This window comes from Hibiscus syriacus, unplaced genomic scaffold (assembly GCF_006381635.1).
Source record: "Hibiscus syriacus cultivar Baekdansim isolate YM2019G1 unplaced genomic scaffold, ASM638163v2 tig00110159_pilon, whole genome shotgun sequence".
Lineage (NCBI taxonomy): Eukaryota > Viridiplantae > Streptophyta > Magnoliopsida > Malvales > Malvaceae > Hibiscus > Hibiscus syriacus.
The window spans coordinates 11,290-18,831 of NW_024062607.1; positions in this window are offsets into that span (position 1 = coordinate 11,290).

Below are 7,542 nucleotides of genomic sequence, written 5' to 3' on the forward strand. Positions count from 1 at the left end.
AACTCTTCTCATGATGAAGCCAATACAAATTATATTGTATCCCTCTGTGAGAATATGAATCCGTATCACAAATACATTAATGAGATATTATTAGCATCAGGCCATTCGATCAACTTGAAGCTATTCTTTGTTTGGAGCAAACCAAAGCAAGCTTTTTGCTATCGAAAGAAGATAGTGACTACGGAAAGGTTTCGCTCTTAAAGTCAGGTCAAGAGAAATTCAATCGGAAGCTTATATTGTGCTTGGTTAAGAAATTCTTGTTGGAGAGTTAGTTCTAGTGGAAGTCTATGTAGAACCTTGGATAAACTCCAGAAAGTTGGTGAGGAAGACCCTCGGTGCACAAAAGCTTCTAAAGGAACTTTGTATGAAAATAGATGAGTTTTAAGCCAAGAAATTAAAGAGCAATACGGAGGAATAGGAGTATAGTACGAAAAACATATTTTAGGAACATGTAATGTGTCAACCTAAGCCTTTAATTTTCAAAATTCTCTATTTTACTGTATATTCAAATCCATCGAGGAAATCACCATTTTCGGGGAGAGTTAAGAGCTGACAAAAAGCCATATAGACCCTTCATTGCGGGATAATCAGGGGCGGATGCATTAATCTTACAAGGGTCAAGTGCATCATATTATTTGAAAAAATAGTTAAATTTAATTTAATGTGTTAAAAAAATACAATTTTACCTATCCATTATTTTTTTTAAAAGTTAAAATTTTAGACATCTTTCATAAATTTCTAGATTCATCACTGGGAATAATGCAGAAGTGGGTTTGTTTTATACAAGAAAAAAAGCAGTACAAGGAGCGGGTGATGGGAGAGGTGAAGAGTTTCGATGTATGGATATGTTCATGAAAGGTGTTTAAAAGTCAGACAAAAATTATATGTGGCGGCGAAGATGAAGACGAGACCCGAGAAACTAGTGTAAGTGAGGGAGATAAGAGTTTGACGTAAAAGAAAACACATTATAGAAAACGGATAAATTAAAAACTTATCCGTACATTGTTTAGATTTACAAAAAGATCCATAATTAATATTTTATTTAAAATATAGGGGTTAAAATGAAAATTAAACTATTTTGTTAACGTGTCATGACATCAAATTAATGACATTTAACATATCAATAACTAAAACTTAATAAAACGATAACGTAAGTGGCCAAAATTTATTTTTTTTCAATTTGATAAGCAAAAGTGTATAAATATGAAAGATAAGTGATCATTTTTGTAGTTCATTTTTAATTTTTTTTCTTTATCGTCATAGTTCCCGATTGTCATGTTATTGTCCTACTAAATTATTAAGGGCAGAATGGTATAATTGAACGTAAAATATGACGTCAGGGGCGGATGCACTAAGCCCCTAAGGGTCAAGTGCATCCCATTACTTAGGAAAAAAGTGAAATTTAGTATAATATGTTAAAGAAAAATAGAAGAAAATTTTTTTTGCACCTCCATTATTTTTAAAAAAAGAAAATTAAAATTTTGGATCCCATTTATAAATTTTTGAATCCGCCACTGATGTTAATGTTAAAATTGAAAAAATAAAAAACTTGACGGTATAGATAAGTCAGGACTCAAAATTGGATGGTATCTAATGTTGAATTAATATGAACCGATTCCGCCATGTTATCACAATCAAAGTGATAAAAAGAAAAAGAAAAAGAAAAAACGACACGACGAAACCTTCCGAAACGATAGCGTTTCGACAAGAATCGAGACCTCAAAATATCTCTGCTTGTTTTATTATTCTACTGTGGAAACCAACGCAAAACGCAGTGTTTTAGGTGGTGTTTGTTTTCACTGTGCAAGCTCTTCAAACCACTTATGTCTGCGTCGCGCAGACCAACCGCAGACATTAGGCTTCGCAGACCGTTTGTTTTTTAGAATACAAAAGCTCTTCAAACGTCTGCGCGAGCTCTTCTTGGTGCAGACTTGGTTTCATGTCTTCAAAGGTCTTCAAACCTCTTCAAGAACAATTATAAAATATAGTTATTTATTAAAATAATTTTAAATAATTTAATAAGGTTATTTATTTTAAAATAATTTATTTTAAAATAATTTATTATAAAATAATTTATTTTAAAATAATTTATTATAAAATAATTTATTTATTACTTTAAAATAAATTATTATAAAATATGGATTGATTTATTTTAAAATAATTTATTTTAAATAATTTATTAGTATAGTTTGATTTATTTTAAAATATGGATTGATTTATTTTAAATAATTTATTAGTATGAATTGATTTATTTTAAATAATTTATTAGTATGGATTGATTTATTTTAAATAATTTATTTGTATGGATTGATTTATTTTAAATAATTTATTAGTATAGATTGATTTATTTTAAAATATGGATTGATTTATTTTAAATAATTTATTAGTATGGATTGATTTATTTTAAATAATTTATTTGTATGGATTGATTGATTTATTTTAAAATATGGATTGATTTATTATTGTAGTTGTATGTATTGATTTATTTTAAATAATTTATTAGTATGAATTGATTTATTTTAAAATATGGATTGATTTATTTTAAATAATGTATTATTGTAGTTGTATGGATTATTTAAATTTCAGTACTGTAAAACTAAAATTATTTAAATCTTAGTATTACAAAACTCTTTTAAGTTTAAAAAATCAGTTTATTTATATTTCAGTTCATTTTAGCAGTCTGCATACGTTAAAAAACAAACAGTCTTCTTCTTGCAGACTGCAGACTTTTGGTCCACCTCTTCTGCTGCAGATGCCTGCAGATGTAGTCCGCAGACTACAGACCTTTTACCTCTGCAAAAACAAACACCACCTTAGTCTTTTAGTTTCTCCATCGCTGCTGTTATTGCTGCCCTGTTGCTCTTGTTCTAATTTTTCCTGGTAAATTTTATTGCCATATTGAGGGTACCCGAAGTGAAATATCTGTTGCTTTTCTCAGTTTCCTTTCTTTTCCTCTTTGGGGTACTTTGTATCTCTACATTGTAAAGATTCCACTTTTTCTCAGCTGATTTGAGTTAGAAATTTAACATTTTTCGCCATATTTTGTTTGTTTGAACTGCAACTGATGCTCAAGAATAATCAAGTTTCCCATTTACTAGTATTTTTGTCGTTTATTGAACTTTAAAGTTTCTTTGTTTAGGTATATTTTAATTTTTTTCAGCTCTGTCTAGCTTGTTTGATGTTCATGGCATGGATGAGCTGAAAGTTACTGTCAATTTCATTGCTTCATGTCTTCTTCCATATTGGGAGAATGATTATCAGCTCTTTTGTTTTACTGTTTATCATCACTTCTTAAGTTGTATACTAATCAAGTATGCCTTATTGGTTTAGCTTTTGAGTGTGCGTGTTTGTATTTGAGCTTTACAAATTCGTTGTGCATTTAATTTTCGATGCAAAGTTTTCTCTTTTAAAAGTGTAATGCTTTCTGCATTGTAGGAATTCAACTCTCTTGTGGATTGAATAGTTTAAGAACAAATGCATACGGTTAAAATACTCGTGTTTCAGCAACACTGGGTTGGTTTGAATGCAAAGAACCGGTCGTGTCGTGTAATATCCAAAATTTTGATTAGTGATTGAAGTGTCAATTTTGAAAGCTTGAGGACTAAAGTATAAAGTTGTAAAAGTATAGGGACTAACAATGTAAATTTTTAAAAATTATATTTTGAATTTGTAAATTAGTAGTTCAGCCCAAAACAATCATTTTAATAGGTTTCGGATTTTTTATCCGGAGTTTGAATAAAAGTCTATTAAGGATAAAGTTCGATATTTTATTCGAATAACCGACTCAAATCGAAAGTTTATAAAAATTCGCAGGAAGGTAGATTTGGGTTGAAAAAATTATATGGATATTTTTAAATAGATAAATTTATACTGGATCGGTGAAATTTGGTGAGAATTGTACTATAAAGTGAGATAGTACAATTTAGTTACTAAAATGAAATTTTAAAAAATTAGAGGGCCAAAAAGAAAAATTGAGAGATGATATTTTTATAACTATTTAATAATATTAAAATATAGATAATGGAGTGGCATGATTATAATTTTGGGAATTCATTAATGGTAATTTGGGTTTTCGACCGAAAATGAATAATTTTTTTATTGGTTTTAAAAGTCAAAATTGGGGGATTTTTTTTCAAAAATTTATGGAGTCTCTTCTTTTCCCCAGGTTGCTGAAACTCATAGCCAAGGTGAGCAATTTCTTTTCTTTCCCATTTTTGATCTAATTTTCTAAGATTTTGGGCTAAAATGTGAAATAAGAAAATGATCCTCATTAAATTCTCTACAAATTGGTGTAATTATTTCTTGGTTTCATGCTTGAATGATGAAAGTTGTGATTTTGGTGGATGAAGGGGAGTTGAGAATTTGTTGAAATTAAGTTGGATTTTGATATTAGGAGTGTTGTAGAGTTATAAGTAAACATGAAAGTTGAATAAAAATTGTTGGAGGGATTGGTCTAGTGATTTGGCCATTGATGGATATGTTAGGAACTTGGTTGAATTTGATTTGTTTTGCTTTGAATTTGATTGAGAATGATTAGAATTGATTGGAAATGAGTTTTACTTGATGAATCAAGCTTGAAATAGGTTGGAGAGTACTAGGAGCCTATTTTGCATGACTTGAGAAATTAAAGCATAACTATGTAATTATTGGAAATTACTGTATTGTGCTGAAAGTGATTGTGTTGATGATGTTAGGATCTTCAATTGATTCATTTGTGTTCATTTGATAAGCTAATAAAAGTGAGTTAAAAGTGAGTGAATAAGTTAAGAATGCAATTTAGTGAAATCAGTTTAAATTGGTAATCTGGGTGGTAAGTTTATAAAATCAATATAAATTCTACAAGAATGAATAAAAGACGATTTTTATACTGTTGAATTCGTAAATCAATCTAGTTTTGTTTAGGCATAATGCAAACAAATACCCCTAAAGCTTGACCATATATGCAATTTTGCCCAAATTGTTTTTTTGGAACATTTGACCTCCCCACGTTTTATTTTGGGTCAAAAAGCACCCTCGTTGGATGAAAATCGTTAGTCAACTGACGGTTAACGCCTGAAGCTGACTCAGCAAGAACATGTGGAGGGAGATGCTGACGTGGCATGTTCATATCATAGTAAAGGATGACGTGTCAGATCCACGTAGACTAAATGTTGACGTGGCATGTACACGTAGACTAAATGTTGAAGTGGCATGTATATGTGTGCTGCCACGTCATCATTTTTTAAAAAAATAATTAATAATAAATAATTATTTTTTTACTAAATTAATAGCAACCAATCAAATATTGTCACGTGACACATGAATTTTTTTATTAAATTTAGAAAGGAGGGATTAAACCTCCACAAAATTTGCAATCCATGAGATTTGAATTTGAGTCTAAAGGATGAAAGCCTTGAAGCCTAACCATTAGGCCAAGTCACTTGTGTTATTAAATGGCTAATAACAAGATTTAAAGTATATTGTTGCCATCAAAACCACCATTAACACAAGCATTTTTTTAAAATTATAGTTAAATTTAAATTGTTAGAATTATTTGAGTCAATTTAAATTCATATTTAAAACTTTAATTAATTTTAAATTTATAACTAATTAATATAAATTTATTCATTTGTTTATTTTTATTCAAAATTTATAACTAATTAATTTTAAATTTATAACTATAATTCATTAATAATACTAATTAATATTAATTTTAAATTTATAACTATAATTAATTAATAATACTAATTAATATTAATTTTAAATTTATAACTATAATTAATTAATAATAAATAATTAATATTAATTTTAAATTTATATTAATTATAGTATTATTAGTATTATTAATTAATTATAATTATAAATTTAAAATTAATATTAATTAGTATTATTAATTAATTATAGTTATAAATTTTAAATTTATATTAATTAGTATAATTAATTATAGTTATAAATTTTAAATTTATATTAATTAGTTATAAATTTTGAATAAAAATAAACAAATGAATAAATTTATATTAATTAGTTATAAATTTAAATTAATTAAAATTTTAAATATGAATTTAAATTGACTCAAATAATTCTAACAATTTAAATCTAACTATAATTTAAAAAAAAGTGCTTGTTTTAATGGTGGTTTTGATAGCAACAATATACTTTAAATCTTGTTATTAGCCATTCAATAACAATTAAGTAACTTGGTATGACGGTTAGGCTTCAAGGCTTTCATCCTTTAGGCCCAAGTTCAAATCCCATGGATAGTAAATTTTGTGGATGTTTTATCTCTCTTTTCTAAATTTAATAAAAAAAAATTCATGTGCCACGTGGCAACATCTGATTGGTTGTTATTAATTTAGTAAAAAATAATTATTTATTATTTATTTTTTTAAAAGATGATGTGGCAGTACACATGTACATTCCACATCAGCATTTAGTCTACGTGTACATACCACGTCAGCATTTAATCTAGGTGGATATGCCACGTCATCCTTTACTATGATATGGACATGTCACGTCAGCATCTCCCTCCACATGTTCTTGCTGAGTCAGCTTCAGGCGTTGACCGTCAGTTGACTAACGGTTTTCATCCAACGAGGGTGTTTTTTGGCCCAAAATGAAATGTGAGGAGGTCAAATGTTCCAAAAAAATAATTTGGGCAAAATTGCATATATGGTCAAATGTTAGGGTATTTGTTTGCATTATGCAAAAAAATAATTTGGGTAAAATTGTATATATGGTCAATGTTAGGGGTATTTGTTTGCATTATGCCTTTTGTTTAAAACAAACGGATAAAGAGGTGTATACAAAAATATATAAAATTTTAATCGGTGATAGGTCAGAAACTTGAGTAGCAAATTCTGCTTCAAACAGATTATGTAAGCTAGATTGAAAATTTTGGCATAAAATGTACAAGTTGAATTAGAAGAAGTTCCTTATATGGTTAGATTCATATACAATTATAGTTTTAATGGTACAAATGGAATCATTTTTAAGTGTATAGATTAATACAGAAAAATACTTCTTTGAGGGTAGTGCAAACTGCCAGTATATGAAATGGTGGTAAATTATGAATTTTGTGATATTTTTATGCTATATGCTATTTTAATTGGTTGAAATGAGCCAACTTTATTATCTTAGCATGAATATTATGACATTTATCATATGAGGAAATTATGATAATTTCATGGAAATGTTGCTTAGAGGATGAATTTATGTTTGAATCAAAATAGAAACTATGTTAGAAAAACTTAAAAGTATTTGGCTGATAACTCCATAAAAATGTCATATTTGGGACTTTTTCACTTAAGATATTGGCTGTCTAAAAGCCCATTTAGGAGCATAGAGTTGTATGTGGTGGAATTTTATTTGCCGAGACATTTTATTTTGTAATCAGTGCTGCTTTATGGGGAATGTGTTCGTTTGGTGATGTGCAGGATTTGAGAGCAATGAAAAGAAAAAGGGAAATATTGTGACATAAGGAGATTGCTGAGCAGAATGCAAATGCTAAACCAGTTGGCATTTCAAGAGCGGTCAAAATGAAAGAAAAATATTTTTAGTAAGAGT